The sequence below is a fragment of the Erigeron canadensis genome, chromosome 6 (genome assembly GCF_010389155.1).
Source record: "Erigeron canadensis isolate Cc75 chromosome 6, C_canadensis_v1, whole genome shotgun sequence".
NCBI classification, from domain to species: Eukaryota; Viridiplantae; Streptophyta; class Magnoliopsida; order Asterales; family Asteraceae; genus Erigeron; species Erigeron canadensis.
The window spans coordinates 25,920,661-25,935,094 of record NC_057766.1 but is presented as its reverse complement, the minus strand read 5'-3'; the positions used below and the strand labels follow the sequence as shown (position 1 = coordinate 25,935,094).

Below are 14,434 nucleotides of genomic sequence, written 5' to 3'. Positions count from 1 at the left end.
CACAGTACATATATACTTTCTTCTCCGGTTCCGGTTGTCGTCGGTATCTCTATTTCCGTCCTACATTCACTGTACGTAATTTCTTCATTTACTTTTATTTACTTGCTTATATATAGTTATATACATGATACATTATAGTATACATATTATGAGTATGAATGTACTCAATATCTAATTTTGCGATATATTATATTTCGATGAATGATAGATCATCCAAAAAATAATCCTACTAATAAAGGATGAGATTAAGAAAAAGATGAGATAAGACAGAGAATTAATGCATATAGTTATGGCCTTAGGTAAAGTATTAGGAGCCAGAGGTGGATCAAACAGTATTATGGAATTAGGCGATCGTTTTAGGCCCTAAAAATTTAGGGCCTCAATATTTTGTTTACTAGACTTAATGTTTGGACTTTAGGCTAAGTACCATTATATGATTTGCATTGCAGTAACAGTTTTATTAGTTTCTACTTCAACATCCGAATCTTTTTATTACTAGTAGTTTTTGCTTTTGTTGTTTACTTTTATTTATATGCTAATATGCTAATGAACTAAACTCCCAAAATTTATCTCGCTTAAGGTCACCAAAAACCTTTAAGCCGACACTATTAGGAGCATATGTTAGGAGTTAGGAGGATAAATCATTTTCCCTATACGAGTATAGTAGTATATATTATGATAATAAAAGGGAAATATCATTGTTACTTTATTAGGAAGATTTTTAGGAGGTTTTTTTAAGAGGATTAATAACTTCCCTAATAATAATACCGATATTAGTTGATTACCATATTCACTTGTGTTAAAGTACTGTCTTGCTTTCTGTTAATTATTGAAGTGACGATGTTCCCTTTCGCGTGTCAAGTGTGCTTTGACCAGATATTTGATAAACCAACAACCTGCAACCTAGCTTTAGAAGCATGGGTGCCATGTGGAGGAACTTTGGTCTTTAATCAGTTTGGCAAAGCCCGGCATCTACAACTTTGTTTTTTTTAACGGCTATTTCTACAACTTTGTTTTAAAAACACACCGGCCACTTATCCAAAAAAATCAACGATATACCCAGATCAACTAGATTTTTTTATTTTTTTTGGCATTTAAGTTGGACAATGGTTAAAAACGACAAAAATATAAGAAGTTTGATGGACATTAAAAAGTAAGGGACGTGGCAAAAAGTAAATTGTTATTTTAGATAATTAACCTTGCATTTTTTCCAAAATGTATGTTATATTTATTGTGTTATTTGTTGACAAATTTTCGTATTGTTAAGATTTGAACGGTCTAAATGTGATGTTTAAGGGACTGGTGTGATAGGCAAATTTTGTGACTTGGCTGTTTAGAGCTAAATAATATTGTGAATATCATATATTTGGGTTGTGATTATTGTAATTGAGTTGGATTTGGGTGGTACAAACAATGCTTATTTTTAGTATAGAAAACATTAAGAAGAAATTCTGACTTATGATTTGAACTAAAAGAATGTTGATTTGCTACAGAAAATATGGAGAAATCTTGCACAGTACTTGTTCATTTCGACAAAGGAACACTTTCACTTGCCAATGAGATCAACGAGGCTCTTGAAGGAAACGAAGATGTTACAAAGGTAGATGCCATGAAAAAAGCTATTATGCTTCTACTGAACGGAGAAACACTGCCACAGCTTTTTATCACAATCATTCGGTATGTTCTTCCATCAGAGGATCACATTGTTCAGAAACTGCTGCTTCTTTATCTCGAGATCATTGAAAAGACAGATTCCAGTGGGAGTGTCTTATCTGAAATGATTTTAATCTGTCAAAACTTGAAAAATAATCTCCAGCACCCAAATGAGTACATTCGTGGTGTGACTTTGAGGTTTTTATGTCGTATCAGTGAAGCAGAGATTATTGAGCCGTTGATATCGACTGTATTGGCTAATCTGGAACATAAGCATCCATTTGTAAGAAGGAATGCTGTACTTGCTGTTAGTTACATTTACAACATTCCACAAGGGGAGAACCTTCTGCTAGCCGCGGCAGAAATGATTGAGAAGGTTCTTTTGACGGAAGCAGATCAATCAGTGAAAAGATATGCATTTCATATGCTTGTCACATGTGCTCAAGACCGTGCGATTAATTATCTTTTGACACATGAAGATAAAGTGTCTGAATGGGGAGAATCGCTACAGATGGTTGTATTGGACTTGATCCGCAAAGTGTGTAGTGAAAATAGAGGAGAAAAAGGGAAGTACATAAAAATTGTTGCATCTTTGATAAATACGCCTTCCCCTGCTGTTATTTTTGAATGTGCTGGAACTCTAGTATCTTTGTGGTCTGCTCCTACAGCCATTAGGGCTGCAGCCAATACATATTGCCAGCTCCTCCTCACTCAGAGTGACAACAATGTGAAACTTATTGTGCTTGATCGTTTGGATGTACTTAAATTTAATCATAGAGAGGTTATGGTTGATATGATAATGGATGTACTAAGGGCTCTCTCAAGCCCCAATCATGATATTAGAAGGAAAACGCTCGATATTGTTCTTGATCTGACCACTCATCAAAACATCAATGAAGTTGTTCTTACGTTGAAAAAAGAAGTGGTAAAAACTCAAAGTGGGGAATTGGAGAAAGACGTGGAGTACCGCCAAATGCTTATCCAAGCTATTCATTCTTGTGCTGTCAAGTTCCCTACTGAAGTTGCAGGCACTGTTGTACATGTGTTAATGGATTTCTTGGGTGACAGTAACGTTGATTCAGTAATGAATGTTGCTGTTTTTGTGAGAGATGTAATTGAAACAGACCTAAATTTGAGGGTTTCGACTGTAACACGATTATTAGACAACTTTTCCCAGATACAATCAGCTAGAGTTTGTTCTTGTGCTCTTTGGATCATTAGTGAGTATTGTCTGTCTTTCTGAAGTGGAAAATGGAATTAGTACCATAAAGAATTGCCTTGGAGACCTGCCATTTTGCCCCGCTTCAGAAGTTAACTCAACTGTTTCTTCTAGTACGCCTGCTATTGTTACTGATGGCACTTATTCCACTCATAGTGTAGCGTCCAAAACTGCTTTTTCCTTATCTACTGTGGTCAATGCAACATCGACTTCAGCAAATTTGAGATCACTTCTTTTGGCCGGCGATTTCTTATTGGGTGCGGCTGTGGCTTGTACATTAACGAAACTTGTCTTGCGTTTGATGGAGGTTCAAACATCGAAAGTTGAAGTTAACAAAGAGTCAAGTCAAGTGTTGCTAATCATTGTCTCAATGTTACAACTTGGTCAATCTTCATTTCTACCGCACCAAGTTGATAGTGACTCTTACGATAGAATTGTTCTTTGTTTAAGATTACTATGTTCTCCAGATGAACAGTTGAGGAAAATATGGCGGCAGTCTAGCCGTGAAAATTTTGTCCAAATGCTTATGGAGAAACAGCGGTGGGAAACAGAGGAAATGAAAGCCAAGGCTCGGGTTTCATATGCACAACCTGATGATCACATAGACTTTTACCATTTAGAGATAAGGAAGGTAAGTTTTTTTTATATATTGTATTTCGGTTCTTTGGTTGTATATATATTGGTAGCATGTTCTTTGGTTGTATATATATTGATTGCATGCTGATTTCTTTCTAAGAACATATAAGTCGTGTCTTGTTGCCCTTTATTGGTAGTCGGCTGGCAGATAGTTTTCCGAAGGGGCAGTGATATGAAATTTTTGAGCCTTTTAATATGTGCAGTGTCTACTGAATTTAACTATTATTATGACCTTTTTTCATGTCTCATAAGCTGCAGAGGATTTGCATAAATTTTTGTGTGCATTGCATAGTATAGTAATTTTCGATCAGCAATGCCCTGCTTAGTGACTGTTAGTTTGTTTTACTCTTGGTGCTCGTTTATAATTCTACCTTTTGTGTGATATTTTGTTTGGTGGATTAAGTTACAAGACTTGTTTGAAATATTACTAATCTAAACAAGCAAAAATATAAGTTCTGGCTAGTTTGACCGCATAATCATTTCTGGACATAGGATAATGTTCAATTTATTTTGTTATTTTCATCGCGGGACCCACAAAGTCTAGAATTGTAACAAGTATCCAACTAGTTTTTTTTTTGAACGGCATTCTATCCTACTCTTACTCTTAAATTACATGCATGCCTGGGGTGAAACCCAGAATCTCAAAAAACCCCTATGAAGCCACCCCCACAAATGTGGGAAATGGGACTCTAACCCTAGGTGGATCCTCCCAAGGTCAAAGTCCTTACCAATAGGCCATCAACCCCATTGGCATCCAAATAGTTGATTTTAGCCTGTAGTTTGAATATTTGATTCCTTGAAGGGATTGATTTAAGAGATGTGTCCATTAGTTAATTGTAATTCAGTTTTACTCCAAAATGGAGGAAGAAAACAAAAATTTCTCAAAGAGGAAGATAGGTAATGCAATTATGTGAAACGGATAAAATATTAAATGTGGTACATATTTCATAAGACAAGATTAGTAGCACCTCTCATGAATGTTCTTAATTCATAAATCTACAGATTCTAATAATTTTTACCTGGTCTTATGTTTGACTTTGTTAACTTGGCAGGGCATAAACCAGCTGGAGGTAGAAGATGAGGTTCAAGATGACATAAAGTGTGCTACTTGTGAGTTTGTTAAGGACGGAAATGTTGCAAATAAGCTGAATCGTCTTGTTCAACTAACTGGATTTAGCGACTCGGTGTACGCTGAAGCTTATGTCACTGTTAATCACCACAACATTGTGCTTGATGTAGCAGTTATCAACCGAACTAATGAAACTCTCGAGAATCTATGTTTGGAATTCCTAACAATGGGTGACCTTAAGCTTGTTGAACGCCCACAATACTATACTCTTGCACCTAAATCAAGCAAGCAAATAAAAGCAAGCTTCAAGGTGTCCTCAACTGAAACGGGAGTCATATTTGGAAACATTCTTTTTGACACATCAAATGTTCTTGAACGAAATTTTGTTGTCCTAAATGATATTCATATTGACATTATGGACTACATCTGTCCAGCTATATGTAGTGATGCAGCTTTTAGAAGTATGTGGGATGAATTTGAGTTGGAAAACAAGGTATGACTTTCAGGTTTTTGTACTTCATTTCTTTAGGTTATATTAGATAACAAGTAGAGGTGGCAATCGCGACCGTTTTGTAAACGAAAAAGTTAGATATAATGTAAACAAGTAAGAAACATGCAGTCACCAAAAAGTGTGTTTTGGTCAAGTTTACGTCAACCTAATATAACACGGCCCATTTGTATAAAAAATATCCATATTTGACTCTATACCTAATCTGCCCATTTTGCCACCTCTGACTAACGGAACAGATGCCCGATTCCATATACTCTCGTGAAAAAAGCAACGAGAAAACACTTATTATGAGCCAAGTTATTTGCATCGATATTCTATCCCACCGAAGATTTTGATCTAATGGGGTCAGTATGTTCATCTCTGTAAGGTTGCTGTCAACACCGTGATTAAAGATGAGAAAGAGTTCCTTGATCATATCATTAAAGTGACCAATATGAAGTGCCTCACTCCATCGTAAGTTATCTGTTAATTAATAGATTGCTGTCACAAAATTTGTTCTTATGAGTGTGATGCTTGTGCTTCAGGTTTGCACTGAAAGGTGAATGTGGCTTCCTTGCTGCTAATTTGTATGCGAAGAGCGTCTTTGGAGAAGATGTTTTGGTAAATTTGAGTGTCGAGAAGCAGACTGATGGTAAGCTAAGTGGATGTATACGAATTAGGAGCAAAACTCAAGGAATTGTAGTAAGGTTGGGGGAAAAAATAACTCTTAAGCAGAATGGAGGTTCCCGATCTTGATTCAACGAGCTACATACTTCCAAAATTTGTAAGCCTTAGCTCTTAACACTCTTTTTACTCGTGTGTTCAGTTCTTGTAGTATTATCTGACACTAATTTACATAGGGTTCTGTAACTCCGATGTTTTTATTTGAAGGGATTACCAAACCATTTCCCTTAATAAGGACAAATGTTTCGATATTAATTGAAAATCCTAACATCACATTCTATATATAATTCCTAGATTCATTACTGATATAAAGATGCTTATACTAGTATATGCCTCTTTTGTTATATGGCAACCTTAACCATTGCCCTTTACTCTGAGAATGTATTTAAAATGCATTAAATCTTCTTAAATCACTTCAAATATATAATATTCTAAGGATAATGGCACTCGGGTGTAACCAACTATGTCAAAAAGGTTATGTAATGTAGTGACCTCTTCGATTGGCTATGTGATGCGATAACCTATGTATTTTGAGCTATGTGATGTAACATACGAGGTGGATGCTTAGTGGTAACAAGTTAATGTCATGTCAGGCCACATCACTCGCCATGGCGCCAAAAACGACCGTCCGCCACTATCTTTTCTAGCCATCAAGCCGCCACTAAACCTGCCGATCTCGTTATAGGTTAAACAATAACCAGAGGAACTGACCTTCGTTGCCGGATTGTAGATCTGTTTTTTGTGATTGGTTTTTCATTTGGTTTTTGAATATACTCTTGATCTACGAATATCTATGTAATGGCTGGATTTCAATGTAATGGTTTTTGAAAAGGCTCTTCAATATATATTACTGTTTGTTTTTCCTTTTAAGTGATGACGACTTCACAGCAGACTCCATCTTGATTCATGAGGCGTGCTTTAATTCTTGTATGTATGATCATGACAATTTATTATAACCTTTTTTTTTAAATAATCTATGACATGATTTATCTATGGTAAATTGGTAATGGTTCCTGATCTTCAATAGAGTAAGAGTAAATTACATTTTTGGCGAGTCAGCCACATCATCAGCCCCATAAAAGTCACGTCATCAGCCAGGTAAGCATATATTGATGAGCAAGCAGCCACATCAGGCACAAAATTTTAGTGGAAACCGGCTACCTGTTAAGCCGGTTATCCATTACATCACATAGCCCAAAATACATAAGTTATTACATTACATAACCACCCGAGGAGATCACTATACTACATAACCTTTTTGACATAGTTGGATACACTCCGGTGCCATTATCCCAATATTCTAATAACTAAACATATTGATAAGTTTTTGTACTCATCCTGACATCTTTTAGAAGTTACAACCTTTTAGCGTGCTCAACCCGCCCATTTTGTCATCCTTTATCTTGAAGTTAAGCACAACTCTGTATAGTACAATATATTAATGTCAATCGTCAAATACTTTTCCAGGTGGAGTTGTGATTATGTGAGGATTCCTCTACTCTCCTTACCTTTACCTTTTTTTGTTTCAGGTGTAGAAGTACAACAGGCGGCAGATGCGGTATCATGTTGATATGAATTTTGCAGAATAGATCACAAATAGTTCGGAATTGAGTTCTAGTTGGATGAAGAGATTACTATTTTTGTTGGCCTTCATATTGAATTTTGACTTTATAGATGGTTCTGTTATATCTCTACGACTCTACGTATCTGGTTAAGGCATTATCAATTTTTTTGTAGCTGGTTCTATTGTGTCTCTACATTTCTGGGCGTTATCTAATTTCCTTAACTTGTTAAAGTCGTTTCGTATATAATTTGTAACTCTTTGACATTGAAAATCCCTTAACTCTTGTAGCCTAGTTTTAACAAATATTTTACAGCATCCAATTCATAAGTGAGCTGGGCTCAATATTATCGCAGTACCTGGAACTTGGATGTTGAAACCATCAAGGTGAAGCAAAGATAGCTCAATATATATCTTATACCCCTTTATTGGTGTTTTTGTCATCTTTTGTTTTTACATGGGCTAATGAATTAGAATATCAATCTACGTTCCTACTTGTTATTTTTAATTAAATCATCCTTTTTTCCCCGCTTAAAGTCATTCAAATTCAAAAACTTGTGCCTTATGAGTCATCATACTATTCACAATGGAAAATGATATTCGTACCATTATTTTTTATGGATGTACCACAATGTACAAATTATATAGCTGACTGTACAAGCCAGTAATGCATAGTTGTGGTACATCCATCAAAATAAATGGTACGAATATCAATTCCCATTCACAATAGTTATCGAAGGTACTTCAAACCTTGACCAGAGAATTTCCATGCAAAGTATGTAAAAACAAGGTTCTAAATATCGGTTTCTGGTATCGGTCAAACCATTTTATTAAGGATAAACCGGCTTCCAGGTAAAACAAGGTTCTAAAAATCGGTTTGTGGTATTATATGATCAGGCTGAGAATTTTTCGCTTGCTGGGATCAATATGTCGATCGTTGTGTAGGGTGAACAGGTCCTCGTATGGTGGCAGACTTTGCAAGAGGTAACCTACACCATGATAACATATGCGACCAGAGGGTATCCCATAAAAAGCACTGAAGGAATAAGTGATTTGCTGTCTCATTGTGAGTATTGCATATAACGGGCAGGTAGCGGGATTACATTGATTTGACAGCGAAGGAATTGAACCGGCCAGTTGGTTCAGGAGTGCAGGACAAATGTATAGGTGGAAGTAAATGTTACTACTAAAAATAGGTATAGAAGTAAATATTTTGGTATAAAACAACCCTTGAAACCCAAGCGGTAATTATTGAAAAAAACCCTGACTTTGATAACATATCTTTGGATTATATTAGGCTTTCGCAGTGGCAGCCATGTTTACAAACCGCAAGTTTTTTGATATTAATAATCCTCTGATGGATACGGATTTCAAGGACAAACCTGTAATTCCCCATACTTACGTACAACCCGGTTACTGGCAACACCCATGACGGGTTTTTTGGTACTCTAATCATCTCCGACAACGAAGAAGAAATAGAAAGTTGGCTGCAATTGAAGAATTTGTATGATGAGGGGGTGGTTAAACCTTACAAAATTTGGGCACAAGTTAACCTTAAGCATCCCTTTGTTACTGTCATTGGTTCCTTTGCTGTCAACGGCTTCAACGAGTCATACGAGATGTGCGTTGACAAAGGCAACCACAACTGCCTCTCTGATCCTGTATTTCGGATGTTGTGCAAATTTGTCAATCACTAGAATCACGAATACGTTGACAAAGGCAACCACAGCTGCCTCTCTGATCCTGTATTTCGGATGTGCAAACTCGTGAAAAACTATAATTAAGAATTTGTTCTCACCATAGAGGCCATTGAAGATGGTTCTGTTGGCACTTACAATGCCAAAGTTGAATGCAAAAATTGCGAGTTAACATTGATGCATTTTTTCCTGAACGAAAAGAAGGGAGCGGCATCCAAAACCAGAGGAAGCTCAGAACGGATACGCTTGCCCGGCCGCCGTCTAAGGGAATTTCGTAGTCGTGTTTACAATAATGGCTGGGACTACTTTACCCCACCTGAGCGCTTCTGTTGACTAGCTATGAAATATATTGTAAAAACTTGACATACTGATCATTGGTTTATCGTTTATGCAACTATTCTTTTCTTGTCTTTTAGAACTTAATTAAGCTTTACTATAAGAAGTTAGTTATGCAACTATATCTTTTCTTGTCTATTGTGCAATTAATTAGTAGTCTAATAGTAAAAGGGATTTTACCCTGGTTTGATTTTTTTTTTTTTCAAAATGTATGTTATAGTTATTGTGTTATTTGTTGACAAATTGTTTTGATTTGAACAATCTAAGTGACTGGTGTCAAATAGGCAGAATTTTGTGATTTTTTGCTGTTTAGAGTTAAACAATATTGTAAAAATGTTATATGTTTGACTGTTTGAGTTGTGATTATAGTTTAAGAGGTAGATTTGTGGTACGGAAAATGCCTACTTCTAGACTTCTAGTATACATTTAGAGATATGCCTTTAAAATTCTCGACAAATGAAATAGCACAAAAGAAGGTTGATTTTTTGGTTGTATGTGTGTTAATTGAATGTTGATTATTTTTTATTTTTTTCTGTATGATGCGAGCATATGTTAATGATTGATATCCATTGCATAAAGAACATATAAGTCGTGTCGTGTTCTTGTTATTTGGCTGGCAAGATTTCCAACAGAGCAGTGAAATGAAGTTTTTGGCCTTTTTAATCATGGTAGTGTCTACCGAATTGTACCATCATGACCTTTTTTCATGTCTTGTAAGCTGCAGAGGATCTTCATACATTGTCGTGTGCATCACATAGTGTGGTAATTCGTTTCAGGCAGCAATACCCTGCTTAGTGACTGTTGGTTTGTTTTACCCTTGGAGCTCATTCGTAGTTCTACCTTTAGTACATGTCGTGGATTAAGCTATTAGACTTGTTTAAAAGGACATCCATCTCTAATGGCCATATTTAACAGTTTATTATAAGATTAAATATTCGAAACCCTAAAAATTGAATAAGGGTTTCTTTTTCCTTTTTCTTTCCCGATCGGACCAAAGAAGTTATATGTCTTATACTGAAATGATTTTAATGATTTTTAATATTAAGGGGGATATATGTGACCGAACTAGGGTGTGGTATGAGACGGACCATATTAACTTTTTGAGTTAATTACAGAAATTCTCCTTGTGGTTTGACATAACTTACAGCTTTCATTGCTAGGTTTCATTATTTACGATTTTTGTCCCTGCATATCGATCCCCGTCAAACACTTTCGGTCCAAACTACTAACCGGCGTCAGAATCCAGGTCATATGACTTGCACGTGATGGGAGTGAAAATTTAAATTTTTTTGGTTGAATAGTGAATGATTTTTCGAACCCGTCAACACTCACTACAACAAATTAGTCAATTTTACACATTTTATTCTACACAATTTTAAAAAGTGTATAGAATTTGTTGATTTGTTCGCACTTAAAAATATGTACAAATATGTGTGAAGAAAATATTGTAGGTATTTGTGTAATTTGAAAATATTGTACACACTTAAAAAAGTGCGAAGAAATTTAGATGTTACACATTTAAAAATGTGAAGAAAAAATGTATTATTAGTGTACAAATTTTAAACTTTATGCACTTATAAGTGTGGAGATCATTTCTTCGCAAGTGATTTCTACACACTTGCGTAGAACTCATCCGCGAAGTAGTGATTTTGCGGTGCGAAGAAATCACTCGCGAATAATAAGATCTTTACATTTAAAAGTGCGTATATATCTAATATTGTATGCACATATTAGTGTGTAAAACTTTTTCTTCACACTTTAAATGTGAAACTTTTAACTTTTTTCACACTTTTTAATGTAGAGTATTTGTACACATATTTAAATGCGAACAACTTAACAAAATTTTACGCATTTTTTAAGGAGTGCATAGAAAAAGTGCGTACAAACAACAAATTTGTTGTAGTGATTTTCGAATTTTTGTGGTTCAAAATACAAAGTTTGTAGAAATTAAAACCGTAGGTAAGAAGTGATATTCAAAACCCTGCTAATCCGAAGATTTTGATTTAATGAGTTTAGCATGTGCATCTCTGTAAGGTTTCTGTTAATACCGCGATTCAAGATGAGAAAGAATTCCTTGATCATATCATGGAATAGCATTAAGCTTGGGGGACAAAATAACTCTTAAGCAGCAGGGAGGTGCCCAATCTTGACTCAACGAGCTACATTCTATTAAAACATGTAAGCCTTAGTCTTTAACACTCGTTTTACTCGCCCAGTTCTTTGTAGTATTATTCTACACTGAATGCTCACAAAGCTAGTATAGCAGGGGGCAATGTCATGTTGATATTAATTTTGCAGAATAGATCACATCAAAGTGATTTGATAGTAGGATACTGAGTTCTAGTTAGATGAAGAGATTTCTAGTTGTTGGCCTTCAAAGTTCAAATTGAATTTTGACTTTGTACATAGTTCTATTATATATCTTTAAAGGGTAAATGCCTAGGAACCCCTTAGTCCCGTAGAGGAATTTTTCCTTTCAAGCTAGTGACCCTGCAACGCTGCCTGGCGGTGATATCTCGGAAATCTTAGCTAGTTGAATATGCTTTTACAAGGATTCGAACCTGGATGATGTTTCCACCAAGTCGCTTTTTAGGGAGACAGGTGGCAAAAAATAAGTAAAACTGGAAGGGCCTCTCATCATCTAGGCTAGACATGATTGGCATTTCTATTATATATCTCTATGCATCTGGCTAAGGCATTATCAAATATTTACAATTTATCAATGGCGTTTTGTATATAATTCACAATTCTTTGGCATTGACAATCCTTTATACTTGTATAGTTGTATCCTGATTTTAACAAACATATGAGTAAAAAGTTTATAACTGACATTTAGTGAGCAGGGCCCAAAATTAGCCCAATTCCTGCAACTTGGATGTTGAAACCATAAGGCCCAAGATGAAACAAAAGATGGCAAAGACAGCAATAAAAGGGTGAAAGGAGATGACAATCTAGTCATTGGGCTAGCTGTTGTTTACATAAATAAATAAATAACTATAATGCTCATTCAAATTTGACTATGGATAGTATAAAACATGAAACAGCTTATTGTGTAATTTAACTCTCATTACTAGATGAAATGAAAAACAAAACATGGATACCCAAAAAAATCAATATCAGTTTTTTTGGGTAGAATTACATTCTATATGTAATGGAGGCATGGAGCATTCCATTTCTAAGTTGTAAACAAACACATAATTTGTATTCCATTGTAATCATCTTTTCAATTCCATCTTTCATTTCTGTATAAAGACATCTCCGATAGAAAAAATGACATTTCCAATAAAAAAAAAAAGTCTTTAAAAGCTTTTATTTTACGAACTAATCAATTAACTAATTATAATATAAGAAAAAGCTACTCGATTTATTTCAATGCAAATATTTTTCTAAAGCTTATTTGTGTGTTAATTGAGAAATAGTTTTTTTTCAAAAAGTTGAGCATTGTCAACTTTTAGATAAAAAAAAAAAAAAAAAAAAACTTTTGTACCTACTGATATAAGACTTTTGAAAGATTTTTTTTTCCCACAAAAGTTATTTTCATTAACCTTCATTATAGGTACTCTAACAAATACAACCTAAAATTTGCATGAACAGGAGGGGAAAAATTTTAATAGCCCAAAGACAAATTGAAAATTGCATAAGAAGATTGAGCAGCGACCAAATCGCGTGACACTTGTTCTTTTGATTTTATAGCCTTAAAGAGGGCAAATTTGCATGAATAAGAGGGGAAATTAAAAAATCTCAAAGAGGACAATTTTAAAATTTTCATAAAAAATAAATTCAAAACGGGACAAAATGCTATGAACCTATAACAAATTTATAGAATACATAACAAAATTTAAATTTTAAAAACGACATTGGCCCCTCGCCCACACTTTAATACCGTCCTTAGGTAGCAAGAATTCCATTATAACAAAAAGTTATACTTTGATTTTTTCAATTTTAGGTTTTCAGTCTTGGGTTTGATTTTTTCTCACCTCTGAAAATTACGCGTATCTATATGTTGTCTAATATTAAACTAGAATTAACAACTTCTTAATTGAAAAATTGATGGATTTATCATTTATCATAACTAACTGCAAATATATCATTAGAAGAAACAAAAACAAATTGAATGGACAGATATATAAATGATGCCTTTGAGAATAAGACAACGTGAACCCATGTGTTTCTTCACATGCTTTTGTTCACTCATGCTATTTCTGCCCCCCGTCCATACATATTTCTCTTAGTTACATGCAATTTAAATATCGTGATTCTAATATACGTACGTACAGATTAAAATATACTTCTCAGCTTTTTTTATTTATGTTTTATAAACATAAGTTGTACCTTGTTATTTAAATTTTAAAGTTTATTTATACTATTCCTTACTAGGCATCCAATGTTTAGACCATATATATGTAAATGGAACAAAATAGATTCTGACAACAATTGACTTATGCATGTAAGAAATATACATTTTTGGATAAAAACATGAACGAGTAATTTGTTGGTAAATAGTTGGATTTTCCCAAATGTAGTTACGAGTAATTGATTCATAAACTTAGATCGTTACAACTACTGCATAGTTAAGCCCCCGATATCTAGAACCATAACGACATCGTTTAAACCTTTATATAAGATGCTCACAATCCATTTGTAATTCACTAGAGAGGTGCAAAACACATGGTAGCAAAAAATGTATTGGAATTGTGTTGTTTTATAGTTTCTAAGCAGGACCACCAACTGGTTTGGCTCAAAATATACCATTCCCAGCTCATAGTCCATAACTCCATGTTCTATAATCATTATCTATATTTTCTATCAATATCAATATCATAATGATGTAAAAATGTCATTTTACCCCACCTTTCTTTCTTTCCAACCTCAAAAGTGTCACCTTTCCTATCATTCATTATTCAAAAAGCCAAAATTAAAAAATGAAAAAAGAAAGGGAAAAAAAAAAAAACACAAAGCAAAAACCAAAGTACTTTAAAATAAAAGTATTAAAATAAACTTTATAAAAATCTCACCACAAATTCCAATGTTAAAATAAAAAGGTTAATAAGTCCTCTAAAATTTGACCTTTGACTATGACCATTTGAGC

At 34.5% G+C, this 14,434-nt stretch overlaps 1 pseudogene; it reads left to right on the top strand.

Moving 5' to 3' along the window:
* On the top strand, positions 1-7,734 carry LOC122605214 (annotated as a pseudogene).
* The last annotated feature ends 6,700 nt before the right edge of the window (positions 7,735-14,434 follow it).